Below are 16,744 nucleotides of genomic sequence, written 5' to 3' on the forward strand. Positions count from 1 at the left end.
ACTTAACTCTTGCTTAAACTTCTTCATCACTTTGGCCCTATGCTTAAGGTGCTGCAGTCCAGAATCCTATGTTGTCCAGCTTGGAGTGTTTTGCACCTAAACCAGCCATATTTCCGTGCGGAAGTCTGCTCCTGACATACCTCCCCAGGAAAGCCCTCATTCCAGGCAGTATGCCATGGTTCACAGGCTGGACATTAATTCACAGGTACCATTTGAGGAACACTCACTTCCTGTCACCACCTCCAGCTCTTCCATTGTCTTGTTTCACTAGTTCGCTAATCAGTCACATTGATCAATGTCTACTGTGCAATCCATCGAACCAGGTTACTTTCCTGGAGTGCTGACAGTAATTATCTTCCACTGAGATCTCTGTGAACTTTGTGTTGCAATTTAACCTATCAAAATGTGCACGTATTTGATTTTTATTTTTGCTAAGATTTATTGCCTTAAGTTCAATGTTGGCCACTTTCATTTGTCTCTGAGCTTAAAACATAAAACCCATTTCTTAAATTTTTGTGAAATATACACTTCAAGCATACCAGTTTAAACAAGTTGACCATTCTTTGCTTGAGCTAATTAGTTTGCAGTAACTGACGTCTGTGCTCCAGTTTCTTCACTGGACTCACAAAAGAAAAGCTCAGGCTAGTGGAATCTTGCCATCATTCCAAACATGTGTCATCAATACTAACACTAAAGTCCGCTTTCAGACACCAGCCCTAACCCCTTCAGAACTAAAATCTACAGCTTGTGGTGTATGGACAACTGAACAGCTTGTCTGACTGCATCAAGCAGCATAGCAAGGTAGGCCAATAAACCCCGCTAGGACAGCAGGTTTCCCTCTCTGGATGAATGGAATATATTGATCTTTGTGGCAACTTAGTAAATTAAAAAATTGAGAGAGGTCATCAGTAAATTATAATATTGGAGATGACAGTTCAACAATATGTTGTAATGAATTTAATCCGTGTTCCTCTTTGGGTTAATTAATGACTATCTTCCATTTGGGGCTCTCTGTTCTGGCTTGGCCACAAATGAAAATATTCTCAACAATGTCCTGAGAAATATTTTCATCATCTCAAGATCTGTAATCGGCCTCTGTGGTAACATGTTCCACATTTGTTCACCAACGACCTTAAACTGCTGTCTTTTTTGCTATTGGGATCAATTTCTCTCTTTCTACTCTGTTCAAAGCCCTCCTGATTCAGACATCTCTCTCAAATCTCCTCTCAATCTTCTCCCCATGAAGGAGAATAGTTGCAGCTGTTTCTCATTCCCAGAAACATTCCTGGACATTTTTGTATCCTTCAGCGATGTGGTGGCCCCAGATGAATACTCCAGTCATGGTAAAAGCCAAATTTAATAGCAATTTATCTTAACTTCCTGTCTTTTAGATTCTTTGCCTCTATTATAAAGGCCAGGACGCCACACGCTGATAGTATTCAGATTATATTTACTTTTGTGCAGAACAGGCAGTAATTTTGAATTCAAATGTCCCTCTACTGAAATGTCAGATGGGAGGGAAGTCAGGTGATGCATGTAATAATGAGTATGTCTGTAAACAAAGGCTGATGGAAGTGTGCAATTAGAATCCACCTTAGTGATATCGATTTTGTGTAGTTGGTAAATTATACTGTATACAAGTTTACCGTGTTGAAAATCTTAAACAGCAAGCTTCCTTTTTGTTTGTTGTAACATGACTTTAAAAGGAAAAGTAAAGTCATGGTTAGGTAGAAGCCAGGTGTTCCAGAACTTTCTTTCTTAGATGCAAACCACCAAAGCATTCAGAATGGAACAAAATGATTGGCTTTGGGGAACTGGTCCAATTATCAAATTGTTGTAGAAAACTAGTGCCACCTTTCCTAATAATCAGAAATGGTAAATATTCCATTAAACTCTGTTCCCAGTATTCAGTCCTGTCACCTTCACAGGGGTCCAGCAATCTGGAATTATTGACCGATATACTTTGAAAGGGCAGGGCTCTAACCTTCCAAAAAATCTGAATTCAGGATTTAAAAAATGCAAGAGATATACTCTGGAGTAAAAGTAGAATAGAACAGAGTCGCTACAGCATGGAAATAGGACTTTTGGCCCAACAAGTCCACACCAACCTTCCAAAGAGCATCTCACCCAGACCAACCAATTCTCACCTTTTACGTGGCCCTGACTGTAACTGTTCTGACATTGGTAGCCAGGTCTTCGATGTGCAGTGCTCGTGGTTTGTTAATTGTTTAATTTGTCAAAAGGGTGATCTGGTGGTGGGTAGCAAAATAAAAGAGCTAGGTCCGTCCAACACTATTTGATTTGACCCTTGCCTGGTTATCCCACCTTTTTGATGTGTGTTATTGTTACACTGTGTTTGTAATTTAATTATTTGGGTGACTTGGTGGCAGGTGGTTACATGAAGCCCATGGTGTCTGGGGGCACTATTGAGGATCTTCAGGACCATTCGGCAGCATAGGGATTGACGTACATCCATTTCCCCTCCAATGATATTTTGACTGAATAAGATTTTCTTAGTTTTAAAATGAGCATGTTTCAGTGTCCCCCACCAAAAGTGCTGTATTGCTTCATTTGATTATTTTGTTATGATTTAGTTATTTGGTTTTACTTAAAATGTTTAAAAAAAAGAGCTGGGACCTTCCACAGTTGGGTGTGTGTTTCTGGACAGAGAAAGGACCCAAAAGGGAGAGGTGGAAACTGGCATTTGTGCTCAACTATAGATATACAAGAAATCCCTTATAAATCTCTGCAAGTTTTTTTTGCAACATATTATTCATAGATCATTGAATCCCTACAGTGTGGAAACAGGCCATTTGGCCTGACAAGTCCACATCGACCCTCCAAAGAGTAACCCACCATAACCCATTTCCCCACCCTATTGCTTTATATAATGCACCTAGCCTACATATCCCTGAACACTATGGGCAATTTAGCATGGTCAAGTCACCTAATCTGCACATCTTTGGATTGTGGGAGGAAACGGAGCACCCAGAGGAAACCAAGCAGACACGGGGAGAATGTGCAAACTCCACACAGACAGTCGCCTAAGGCTGGAATCAAACTCGAGTCCCTGGCTCTGTGGAGCAGCAGTGCTAACCATGCATGTCCACCTGTTAAATAGATGGGGTGTCAATGAGGTGGATAGCTTTGTAAAGTTTCTTATGTATTACTAGAACTGCACTTATCCAGACAATTAGGGAATATTACATCACACTCCCAACCTGTGTGGACAGGTTTTGGGGAGTCAGGAGATGAGTTAATTTGTTGCAGAACTCCCAGACTGACTTGCTCTTGAAGCCACAGCATTAATGTTGCTGATCCTATTTTTCTTTTGAAAGCTGCGTAATTCAGTGGTAGTACTGTGATTGAATGTCAAAAGGAGATTATTAGATTCTTTCTTATTAGAATTGGTCATTGGCTGGCACTTGTATGGCAAAATGCTATTGGTCACTCGTCAGCACAAGTCTGCATGTGTTTTGCACTCAGGTACAGATTGCTTCATGATCTGAGGAACTTTGAATGTGTTGAATATCGCACAGTCATTGGTGATCTTCCTCAGCTGTATCCTTATGATGGAGACAAGTTATTGATAAGGCAGCTGAAGATGGTTGGGCTGAGGACACTACGCTCAGGAACACCATTGTCCTGGGTTGAAGTGCCCCAACCACAGCCATCTTCCAACCAGTCAAAGGGTTTTCTACCTTTTATAATGATTCTACTAACTATACTCTTCTGGCAAGTTATTCAGTCAAACTTACTGTTAGTTTTAATCCTTGACTAGGAGTGATCTTAAATCATTGTTATAGCTTAATCAATATTGCTGGTAGAATCTCGAATTAGGAATAGAAGTAGCCTTTATTGTTACATATACTCAATGAGTAGGGTAAAATGTTTATATCACAAGTTAAACACCATCGTAGGAACAAATGTACCCAGGTACAGCTTCTTTAGTTACAATATTTGAGACAATAGAGAAATAAAATGCCCAGTATTGCAGAAATAAAAGTTCAAAACAACAGACCACTCCGGCAACTTGCATCGGGCACTGGCTGAAGACCCTGCCAGGCTTCACCTTGAGGTTATGAGGTCGGGAGATCGCTTCAGGCCGTCATGCCAGGCTGAGGATGGTACACCAGGAGGCCACTACAATAGCTGTGCCCTACAATAGCTGGGTCCTACAATAGCTGGGTCCTACAGTGGGCGGGTCCTACAATAGGCGGGTCCTACAATGGCGGGTCCTACAATAGCTGTGCCCTACAATAACTGTGCCCTACAATAACTGTGCCCTACAATAGCTGTGCCCTACAATAGCTGTGCCCTACAATAGCTGGGTCCTACAATAGCTGGGTCCTACAGTAGGCGGGTCCTACAGTAGGCGGGTCCTACAATAGCTGTGCCCTACAATAGCTGTGCCCTACAATAGCTGTGCCCTACAATAGCTGTGCCCTACAATAGGCAGGTCCTACAATAGCTGGGTCCTACAATAGCTGGGTCCTACATAGCTGTGCCCTACAATAGCTGTGCCCTACAATAGCTGTGCCCTACAGTAGGCGGGTCCTACAGTAGGCGGGTCCTACAGTAGGCGGGTCCTACAGTAGGCAGGTCCTACAATAGCTGTGCCCTACAATAGATGGGTCCTACAGTAGATGGGTCCTACAATAGCTGTGCCCTACAATAGATGGGTCCTACAGTAGATGGGTCCTACAATAGCTGTGCCCTACAATAGATGGGTCCTACAATAGATGGGTCCTACAATAGGCGGGCCCTACAATAGGCGGGCCCTACAATAGGCGGGCCCTACAATAGGCGGGCCCTACAATAGGCGGGCCCTACAATAGATGGTTCCTACAATAGCTGGATCCTACAATAGGCGGGTCCTACAATAGGCGGGTCCTACAATAGGCGGGTCCTACAATAGGCGGGTCCTACAATAGGCGGGTCCTACAATATCTGGGTCCTACAATATCTGGGTCCTACAATATCTGGGTCCTACAATAGCTGGGTCCTACAATAGCTGGGTCCTACAATAGCTGGGTCCTACAATAGCTGGGTCCTCCAATGGGTGGTCTTACAATAGCTGGGTCCTCCAATAGCTGGGTCCTCCAATAGCTGGGTCCTCCAATAGGCGGGTCCTACATTATCTGGGTCCTACAATAGCTGTGTCCTACATAAGGCAGGCCCTCCAATAGCTGGGCCCTCCAATAGCTGGGCCCTCCAATAGCTGGGCCCTCCAATAGCTGGGCCCTCCAATAGCTGGGCCCTCCAATAGCTGGGTCCTCCAATAGCTGGGTCCTCCAATAGCTGAGTCCTACAATAGCTGGATCCTCCAATAATTGGGCCCTACAAAATCTGGGCCCTCCAGTAGCTGGATACTACGTAAGGCAGGCCCTCCAATAGCTGGGCCCTCCAATAGCTAGGTCCTACGTAAGGCAGGCCCTCCAATAGCTGGGTCCTACGTAAGGCAGGCCCTCCAATAGCTGGGTCCTACATAAGGTGGGCCCTCCAATAGCTGGGTCCTCCAGTAGCTGGGTCCTATGTAAGGCAGGCCCTCCAATAGCTGGGTCCTCCAATAGGCGGGTCCTACATTATCTGGGTCCTACAATAGCTGTGTCCTACATAAGGCAGGCCCTCCAATAGCTGGGCCCTCCAATAGCTGGGCCCTCCAATAGCTGGGCCCTCCAATAGCTGGGTCCTCCAATAGCTGGGTCCTCCAATAATTGGGCCCTACAAAATCTGGGCCCTCCAGTAGCTCGGTACTACGTAAGGCAGGCCCTCCAATAGCTGGGCCCTCCAATAGCTAGGTCCTACGTAAGGCAGGCCCTCCAAAAGCTGGGTCCTACGTAAGGCAGGCCCTCCAATAGCTGGGTCCTACATAAGGCGGGCCCTCCAATAGCTGGGTCCTCCAGTAGCTGGGTCCTATGTAAGGCGGGCCCTCCAATAGCTGGGTCCTCCAATAGGCGGGTCCTACATTATCTGGGTCCTACAATAGCTGTGTCCTACATAAGGCAGGCCCTCCAATAGCTGGGCCCTCCAATAGCTGGGCCCTCCAATAGCTGGGCCCTCCAATAGCTGGGCCCTCCAATAGCTGAGTCCTACAATAGCTGGATCCTCCAATAATTGGGCCCTACAAAATCTGGGCCCTCCAGTAGCTGGGTACTACGTAAGGCAGGCCCTCCAATAGCTGGGCCCTCCAATAGCTAGGTCCTACGTAAGGCAGGCCCTCCAATAGCTGGGCCCTCCAATAGCTAGGTCCTACGTAAGGCAGGCCCTCCAATAGCTGGGTCCTACGTAAGGCAGGCCCTCCAATAGCTGGGTCCTACATAAGGTGGGCCCTCCAATAGCTGGGTCCTCCAGTACCGGGGTCCTATGTAAGGCGGGCCCTCCAATAGCTGGGCCCTCCAAAAGGCGGGCCCTCCAATAGCTGGACCTTCCAGTAGCTCGGTCCTATGTAAGACAGGCCCTCCAATAGCTGGGCCCTCCAATAGCTGAGTCCTATGTAAGGCAGGCCCTCCAATAGCTGGGCCCTCCAGTAGCTGGGTCCTACAATTGGCGGGTCCTTCAATAGCTGGGCCCTAAAGTAAATTGTCTTCCCTCCCGGAATTATTCAAGCCAAGCAAAGATAACTCAAACTAAAAGAACCTTGTTAGGTATTAGCAGAATAAACTCTGAGTTTGCCCTATACAGTACATAGGACTCCCTGCTTAAGAGTTCTAGTGAAAATAGGGTTCTGTGTACCAGTGACTCAATTTTCTCTCCTGTACACAATTATGAAGAGACATCATGAGGGTCAACAGGATTTATTCCTGGCCTTCCTTGATCTGGAAAAGGAAGCAGAGTTCACAGTCAGCACCCTCTGCCACCACCCTGACCATTGGATGTGCCTAGCACTGTTCTACAGCCCAAGAAAGTAGTTTTGATGTGGCAGAGAAACAAACTTTGAGGTGGGTTTGCTATGTCTACAGGAGTGTCCAGACCAGTCAATGACAGCATCTAAGAGAACATTAGACTGGGTAAAGTGTCCAAAAAGGCCCAGAAGATGAATGTGGGATAGGGTATGGGCAAGTCATACAAAGTCCAGAAACCTCATTGTATGAGGTTTTTTTTAAACTTAAAAGCTTCCTTAAGTAGATCAACCCCAGACATTTCAGAGCCTGTGTCTTTATGGCCTCATGAAAAAAAGACAACCTAATTTTGTTAAAGGAGTAGCATAATCATAATAGCTAGTAACGATTTGAGACTGTTAATTTAAGAATCCTGTGAAAAGTAGGATTTGATAGAGTTTAATTAAAATCAAATAGTACAGTCTGGTAAATAGTCCCTTTCCTTGATAAGATGTGCAGTACAGTTGTGTTGGATCTTCCCCAGACTCTTGGTCCTTTATCCATCTTTGTTGAAACTTTATTGCTGGAACAGCACAGCAGGTCAGGCAGCATCCAGGGAACAGGAGATTCGACGTTTCGGGCACAGGCCCTTCTTCAGATTCCTGAAGAAGGGCCTGTGCCCGAAACGTCGAATCTCCTGTTCCCTGGATGCTGCCTGACCTGCTGTGCTGTTCCAGCAATAAAGTTTCAACTTTGATCTCCAGCATCTGCAGACCTCACTTTCTCCTCCTTTATCCATCTCACTACATAATGTGCCTGAGTGAAAAAGGGTCACTGCTGACTTGTCAAGGTTAGTCAGGGTGCACGTACCAACCTTTCACTTTACAGCATGGGCACTTCTGGTCTGGGACTGTCTGGTTAGGTTGATGGAGGGGGTGGACCTCAGACTGTCCATCAGATCTTTCCAAAACTAAGGTGGGGGGGAAGGAAATTCAGGAACCTATTGAAGGGCTGCAGGCTTGGGGGAAGTGGGGAATGGGGGAATTGGAAGAAGGTAAAGCATGCAAAGTCCAGGATTTTCAGCTCATAAAGGCTGATGAGCTTAATGTCAGTAAGCTTTTTGCAACTTGTCTCTTTCCACCTGCTATGGCTTGTTATTGGAGAGAGTGAATGAGGTGAAAGTGTGTGGCATTTGGTGTTCGTGCATTTGAGTGGAAGGTGGTGAAGTCTCCTGGCAGCTAACAGTTACATTTGACTAATCACTGTGAGACTGAAATAACCAATGATTATTGCTATACCTTTCTTGTAAGTCTATTCTTAATTAGAGTAATAGAGATGTACAGCATGGAAACAGACCCTTCGGTCCAATCCGTCCATGCCGACTAGATATCCCAGTCCAATCTAGTCCCTCCTGCCAGCACCCGGCCCATATCCCTCCAAACCCTTCCTATTCATCTACCCCTCCAGATGCCTCTTAAATGTTGCAATTGTACCAGCCTCCACCACTTCCTCTGGCAGCTCATTCCATACATGTACCACTCTCTGTGTGAAAAAGTTGCCCCTTAGGTCTCTTTTATATCTTTCCCCTCTCACCCTAAACCTATGCCCTCTAGTTCTGGACTCCCCGACCCCGAGGAAAAGATTTTGTCCATTTACCCTATCCATGCCCCTCATAATTTTGTAAACCTCTATAAGGTCACCCCTCAGCCTCTGACGCTCCAGGGAAAACAGCCCCAGCCTGTTCAGCCTCTCCCTGTAGCTCAAATCCTCCAACCCTTGCAACATCCTTGTAAATCTTTTCTGAACCCTTTCAAGTTTCACAACATCTTTCCAATGGAAAGGAGACCAGAATTGCACACAATATTCCAACAGTGGCCTAACCAATGTCGCAACATGACCTCCCAACTCCTATACTCAATACTTTGACCAATAATGGAAAGCATACCAAACGCCTTCTTCGCTGCAAGGTTTGTGAAGGTTTGTAGCTCAGGTTGAGGTTTAGGGTGTAGGTTTGCTCGCTGAGCTGTAGGTTTGATATCCAGACGTTTCATTACCTGGCTCGGTAACATCATCAGTGGCGACTTCCAAGTGAAGCGAAGCTGTTGTCTCCTGCTTTCTATTTATATGTTTGTCCTGGATGGGGTTCCTGGGGTTTGTGGTGATGTCATTTCCTGTTCGTTGTCTGAGGGGTTGATAGATGGTATCTAGATCTATGTGTTTGTTCCCAACACACACAAACGAAGCTGCATCAAAACACTATTCCAAGGAGCCACCACACACTGCAGCACAGACCAACTTTGGAAAACAGAGGAGAACCACCTATACAATGTATTCAAGAAGAACGGATACTCAAAAAATACAGTCCGCAGATTCCTCAAGAACAAACCACGACAAGCAGACCAAACACAGCCAGAAACCCTAACCACCTTACCATACATCAAAGAAGTTTCAGAAATGACAGCCAGACTACTAAGACCCCTCGGAATCCTAGTGGCACACAAACCCACCAACACACTCAAACAAAAGCTAACAAACTTAAAAGACTCAGTACAACCCATGGACAAAACCAACGTCATCTACAAAATTCCATGCAAGGACTGCCACAAACACTACGTAGGACAAACAGGAAGAAAGTTAGCCACCAGGATACACGAACACCAGCTAGCCACAAAAAGACACGACCCTCTCTCCCTCATAGCCCTACACATGGAAGAAAAAAACCACCATTTCGACTGGGACAACACATCTATCCTGGGACTGGCTAAGCAAAGACATGCCAGAGAATTCCTAGGGGCCTGGCACTCCAACCACAACGCCATAAAAAAACACATAGATCTAGATACCATCTATCAATCCCTCAGAAAACAAACAGGAAATGACATCACCACAAACCCCAGGAACCCCATCCAAGCAAACATATAAATAGAAAGCAAGAGACAACAGCTTCGCTTCACTTGGAGGTCGCCACTGATGATGTTACCGAGCCAGGTAATGTAACGTCTGGATATCAAACCTACAGCTCAGCAAGCAAACCTACACCCTAAGCCTTCTTCACTATCCTATCTACCTGCGACTCCACTTTCAAGGAGCTATGAACCTGCACTCCAAGGTCAGCAACACTCCCTAGGACCTTACCATTAAGTGTATAAGTCCTGCTAAGATTTGCTTTCCCAAAATGCAGCACCTCGCATTTATCTGAATTAAACTCCATCTGCCACTTCTCAGCCCATTGGCCCATCTGGTCAAGATCCTGTTGTAATCTGAGGTAATCCTCTTCGCTGTCCACTACACCACCAATTTTTGTGTCAGCTACAAACTTACTAACTGCACCTGTTATGCTAGCATCCAAATTATTTATGTAAATGACAAAAAGTAGAGGACCCAGCACCGATCCTTGTGGCACTCCACTGGTCACAGGCCTCCAGTCTGAAAAACAACCCTCCACCACCATCTTCTACCTTTGAGCCAGTTCTGTATCCAAATGGCTAGTTCTCCCTGTATTCCATGAGATCTAACCTTGCTAATCAGTCTCCCATGGGGAACCTTGTTGAACGCCTTACTGAAGTCCATATAGATCACGTCCACCACTCTGCCCTCATCAGTCCTCTTTGTTACTTTGTTACTTCTTCAAAAAACTCAATCAAGTTTGTGAGACATGATTTCCCACGGACAAAGCCATGTTGACTGTCCCTAATCAGTCCTTGCCTTTCCAAATACATCCTGTCCCCCAGGATTCCCTCCAACAACTTGCCCACCACCAACATCAGGCTCACCAGTCTATAGCTCCCTGGCTTGTCCTTACCACCCTTCTTAAACAGTGGCACCACGTTTGCCAACCTCCAGTCTTTCGGCACCTCACCTGTGACTATCAATGATACAGATACCTCAGCAAGTGGTCCAGCAATCACTTCTCTAGCTTCCCACAGAGTTCTCGGGTACTCCTGATCAGGTATACTTGACTTATACTCTTCTCCTATGGTTACTCTAAACAGCTCACCACAATCACTTCTTTCCTTATCTCCTTCCCTTATTTCTTATCTCTGCCCACGCTGCTTGTATGAGCCGGATCTTATTTATTTTCAGTGACTGTGCTGCCAAGTTTCATGGAGAGTTTCTCTGAATGTAGCCTGGCAAGATCTCTTACCTCACCTTACCAAACTCTCCTCATTAAATACTATCCCTCTCACCCAGTTCAAGCCCTATCCTATTACCTGTTGTTCCTGGAAGAATTCGCTACTCAGTGGATATTCCCCAAAACACCAGCATCCCTGCTGCCCAGGCCAGCTTTAAGGCTGCTGTGCTATTACAAGGATGTGAAGACACATCTAGCTAAAGTGGTTGGATAAATCAGTTAAAAAGGAAGATACCATAGAGACTGCAGCAGAAACTCATGGACATATTTCAATAAAATGTATTATGAACAAATTTATGAGCAGAAGTTGGCCATTCAACCCATCGAGCCTGCTCTACCATTCAAACAGATCATGGTTGATCTAGTTGTGGCCTTCATTGTTTTATTGTCTATTTTCCTTGACTCCCTTGTTAGTCTAATTCAAACTTCCACAGTACTCAATGATCCTATCTCCACTGCTCTTTCGCGAAGAGAATTTCAAAGACCAACAACCCTCAGAAACACAAAGATATTTTTCATTTCTATCTTAAATGGGTGGTGTTGTCTTTATAAACTCTATTCCTTAGTTCTATTCTCTCCGATGGGGAAACGCCTCTTCATTATGTGCCAACTGCTTTCAGGGTATTAACTAGTTCAATAAGAAAACCTCTCATTTCTCTCAACTTCAAATAGTGCAGGTGCAAACTTATCCAATCGTCCTTCTGAAGATAACCCCTTTATTCCAGGAAATAGTTGAAGAAATCTTCTGTGGACAGTTTCTGACACAATTATGCCCTTTCTTAAATAAAGAGACCAAAACTGAACAAAGTCAGGTGTGGGTTCAGCTGCGTTTGTTGACACCACTTACAATTCACACACACTTACTTAAACAGGCTCGGGTTCAGATTTTTAACCAGATGTGGGATGTGAATGGGGATTGATATGGGGTGATGTGGCCAGGTGGAGGGAGAGAGTGTGCTCGGGTGAGGAGTTGGAACAGATGTGGGGAACTAGTTAGTAGGGGAAGAGGGAGAGAAAGGAATCAGCCTTCCCCACCTCCGTTATCCCCACCTCTCCCCCACCTCTCCCACGTACACCACAGCCATCACTCTATTCCCCATCCCTCATTTCCCCCTCTCCCTGACTCCCACATCCCAACCCTCACTCCCTGGCTCTCATCTCCATCCCCACACTCTGGCCCTCTCACGCCCACTTCCCAGTCCCTACTCCCTGGCTCTTACACTCTCCCTACCATTGCATTGCTGAACCCCATCTTCATATTGTTCTTCTTCTCTGTGCAATGCAGCCCTTGAGTAGGATGTCATCGAAATTGTACATCATGATGTGAAATTCAGAATTTGAGCACACATGCAGTTGTGGCTGTCAACAGAAACTGCCTTCAATAAAATGCTGGTCTTTTATTCTTCCTGGCAAAGTTCATATTTTCCCACTTCAGTCAAAATTTTCCCCATTCACTTAACCGTCTATATCTCTTTGCAGACTTCTCATCTCCCCTTCGCAACTTACCTTCCAATATATCTTTGTGATCAGTAAATATAGCTACCATACATTTAGGAGCTTCAGCAAAGTCATTGAGATAGATTAGAAAAGGTTGAGGTCCCAGCACCAATCTCTGTGCCACTCCACTCATCACATCTTGCCAAACTGGAAACAACACATGCAGACTGTCTGTTTTCTGTAAGCTAACCAATCCTCTGTCCATGTTAATATGTTACCCACTACACCACTGTTACTCCCTGGAGACTTTAATGTAGCACCCTGTCATCAACATATCTGATGTTGGAAATATCAACACTGACTCCAAGATACGCTGAATATACAGGGCTGGTTTTGCTCATGACCTTTTCTCCAATGTCATTGAAAGAAAATAGTAATAGTGGACATTCTTGTCTACAACATTACCACTCAGCTGCAGAGCCACTGTGAGGGCTGGAGACTGGGGCTTGTAGAATGAGGGAGTGAGGGTTGGGGAGTGGGGATCAGGGGGTGTTGAGGAGTGGGGGTTGGGAACTGAGGTTTGGAGAGTAGAGGAATGAGGGTCAGGGAACGAGGGTTGGGACGTGAAGATCAGGGAGTGGGGGAGTGAAGATCAGAGAATGAGGATTCAGGAGCAGGGGAGTAAGGGCTGAGAAGGTAATGAATGGGTGTGGTAGAGTGAGGGTCGGAGATTGGGGGTTGGGGAGTGGGGCAGTGAGGGTTGGAGAACAGAGCGAGGGCTGTGGGTGTGGAGAAAGTGGGAAAGGGTGACCTCCACCTCCATCCCTCTCCACAAACCTGGCCCCCCACATCTCTTCCTATTGCACACCTGAGGCCACTCTGCCCCCTCTCACCCTGGCCATGTCACCCCATATCCATCCCTGTTCACATCCGCATATGGTTAAAAGCCTGAACTTGAACTAGTTTAAATTCACACACTGGTGTGTGGAATTCAAATAGTGCTTAGCACATTTGTGCTGGTGTCAGAAACTGGCTACAAAAGTTTTCTTCATCAGTTTCCTTGAATGAAGGGGTTATCTTCAGAAGGAAGATTGGACAGTTCTACGGCTGCATGCTCTGAACTTTAGTGACATTAGAGGTGATCTTATTGAAATACTTAAAACCCTGGGAGCATTTGGCACTGTGGTATCTTCCTTTTTAACTGATTAACTGATAGCATAGCATTCTCGAAACTGGCCCAGACAGCAGGATGCTGGTGTTTTGGGGAATATCCATTGAGTTGCGAGTCCTTCCAGGAACAACACATAATAGGATGTGGCCTGAACTAGGTGGGAAAGATAGGTATTTAATGAGTTGACTTTGGTAAGGTGAGATAAGAGATCTTGCTAGGCCACATGGAGAAAACCTCTCCATGAAACTTGACAGCACAGGCATTCAGCCAAAAAACATAAAATCCAGCCCATTCAAACAGTGTGGGCAGAGACAAGAAATAAGATAAGGAAAGAAGTGATTGTGGTGCATTGTTTATAGTAACTACACCATTGAAGAGCATACATCAAGTAAGAATAGACTTCCAAGAAAAGTACAGCAATAATCAGTGGTGATTTCAACCTTCACAGTGATTACGCAAATCTAATTGTTAGCTGCCCATTCACTTGGCTGGAGACTTCACCACCTTTCACCCACATGCACCAGCACTAACAGCTGTGCCACACACTTTCATCTCACTCACTCTCTCTGATAACAGGCCATAGCAGGTGGAAAGAACCAGGATGCATCCAGTCTTCCTGACATTAAGCTCCTCAGCCTCTATGTGCCGAGAGTCCTGGAGTTTGCATGCTTTATCTTCTTCCAATTCTCCCATTCCCCACTTCCCCCAAGCCTGCAGCCCTTTAATAAGTTCCTGAGTGTCCTTCCCATGGAAGCATCCATCCCCCACCTTGCAACCCCCTTCAGTACCACCCCCCCCCCAACCCCCCCTCAGTTTTGGAAAGACCTGATGGACAGTCTGTGGTCCACCCCCTCCAACAACCTAACCAGACAGTCCCAGTCAGAAGTGCCCAAAATGGAAAGTGAAAGGTGGGTATGTGTATCCTGACTAACCTTGACTAGTTAGTAGTGACCCTTTTTCACTCAGGCACATTATGTAGTGAGATGGATAAAGGACCGAGAGTCCAGGGAAGATCCAACACAACTGTACTACACACCTTATCAAGGAAAGGGACTATTTCAGCAATCAGGATGTTGGTTTGAAATGTGTACACATCTGAATAAGGATGCACAATAAGGATGTTGTCGCCATTTCAGAGACATGGCTAGAGGAGGGACAGGAATGGTTGTTGCGGATTCTGGGATTTAAGTGTTTCAGTAAGAACAGAGAAGATGGTAAAACTGGGGGAGGTGGCATTGTTAATCAAGAGTAATGCTACAGCAGCTGAGATGATGTTTGAGGACTCAACCACACAGGTAGTTTGGGCTGAGGTTAGAAACAGGAAAGGCGAGGTCATCCTGTTGGGAGTTTTCTATAGGCCTCCAAATTGTTCCAGGGACGTAGAGAAAAGGATAGCAAAGATGTTTCTCAATAGGAGCGACAGTAACAGGGTAGTTGTTATGGGGGACTTTAACTTCCCCAATATTGACTGGTTCAAGTAGTTTAGATTAGATTAGATTTTGATTAGATTAGATAGATAGGCCAGTTTTTTGTTCTATGTGTGCAGGAGGGTTTCCTGACACAGTATGTAGACAGACCAACATATTGCATATTGGATTTGTTACTGGGGAATGAATCCAGCCAGTTGTTAGATTTGGAGGTAGGTGAGCAACTTGGCGATGGTGACCATAATTCGGTTATGTTTCCAATAGCAATGGGCAGGGATAGGTATATACTGCAGGGAAAGAGGTATAACAGGGAGAAAGGCAATTATAATGTGATTAGGCAAGTTTTAGGATGCATAGGATGTGGAAGGAAACTGCAGGGGATAGACACACTTGAAATGTGAAGCTTATTCAAGGAATAGCTACTGAGAGACATTGATAAGTACATACCGATCAGGCAGGGAGGTAGTTGTCGAGAGAGGGATCCATGGTTTACTAAAGAAGTTGAAGCTCTTGTCAAGAGAAAGAAGAAGGCTTATGTGAGGATGAGACATGAAGGTTCAGTTAGAGGGCTTGAGAGTTATAAGTTAGCCAGAAAAGATCTAAAGAGAGGGCTAAGAAGAGCCAGGAGGGGACATGAAAAGTTGTTGGCAGATAGGATCAAGAAAAATCCTAAGGCCTTCTATTGGTATATCAGGAATAAAAGAATGACTACTAGAGTAAGATTAGGGCCAATCAAAGATAGTAGTGGAAAGTTGTGTGTGGAATCTGGGGACATAGGGGAAGCACTTAATGAATACTTTTCATCAGTATTCACATTGGAAAAGGGAAATGTTAGTGAGAATACAGAGATACAGGCTTCTAGATTAGATGGGATTGCGATTGACAAAGAGGAGGTTTTAGCAATTTTGGAAGATCTGAAAATAGGTAAGACCCCTGGGCCAGGTGGGATTTATCCTCAGATTCTCTGGGAAGCCAGGGAGGAAACGGCAGAGACTTTGGCTTTGATATTTATGTTATTATTGTTGACAGGAGTTATGGATACGGTGTTGGAAAAGGTTATAAGAGATAGGATTTATAATAATCTGGAAAGGAATAATTTGATTAGGGATAGTCAACATGATTTTGTGAAGGGTAGGTCGTGCCTAACTAACCTTATTGAGTTCTTCGAGAAGGTGACAAAACAGGTGGATTAAGGTAAAGTGATTGATGTGGTGTGTATGGACTTCAGTAAGGCATTTGGCAAGGTTTCACACAGTAGGCTATTGACAAAATATGGAGTTTCGAGATTGAAGGTGATTTAGCGGTTTGGATCAGAACTTGGATAGCTGAAAGAAGACAGGGGTGGTTGTTGATGGGAAATATTCATCCTGGAGCTCAGTTACTAGTGATGTGTTGCAAGGATCTGTTTTGGAGCCATTGCTGTTTGTTTTTTATAAATGATCTGGATGTGGGCGTAGAAGGATGTGTTAGTAAATTTGCGGATGACTCTAAGGTAAGCAGAATTGTGAATAGTGCCGAAGGATGTTGTGGGTTACAGAGGGACATTGATAAGATGCAGAGCTGGGCTGAGAAGACGCAAATGGAGTTTAATGCAGAAAAGTGTGAGATAGTTCACTTTGGAAGAAGTAACAGGAATGCAGAGTACCAGGCTAATGGTAAACTTCTTGATAATGTAGATGAACAGAGAGATCTCGGTGTCCAGGTGCATTAACCCCAAAAGTTGCCACCCAGTTTGATAAGGTTGTTAAGAAGGCAT

General features: G+C 45.1%; 1 protein-coding gene across 1 annotated transcript in view; it reads left to right on the plus strand.

The window, feature by feature from the left end:
• The first annotated feature begins 650 nt into the window (after window positions 1-650).
• The window catches only part of LOC122562949 (methyltransferase-like protein 27), a 44,856-nt gene continuing 28,762 nt past the window's right edge, over window positions 651-16,744 (plus strand). The window contains exon 1 of the mRNA XM_087973724.1: window positions 651-801. The gene's annotated coding sequence lies outside the window, so the exon portion shown is untranslated. The remainder of the gene's footprint in view (window positions 802-16,744) is intronic.

Source organism: Chiloscyllium plagiosum, unplaced genomic scaffold (assembly GCF_037043375.1).
Source record: "Chiloscyllium plagiosum isolate Xiang-an unplaced genomic scaffold, Cpla_swu_hap1 HiC_scaffold_26, whole genome shotgun sequence".
In the NCBI taxonomy this organism is placed as follows: Eukaryota; Metazoa; Chordata; class Chondrichthyes; order Orectolobiformes; family Hemiscylliidae; genus Chiloscyllium; species Chiloscyllium plagiosum.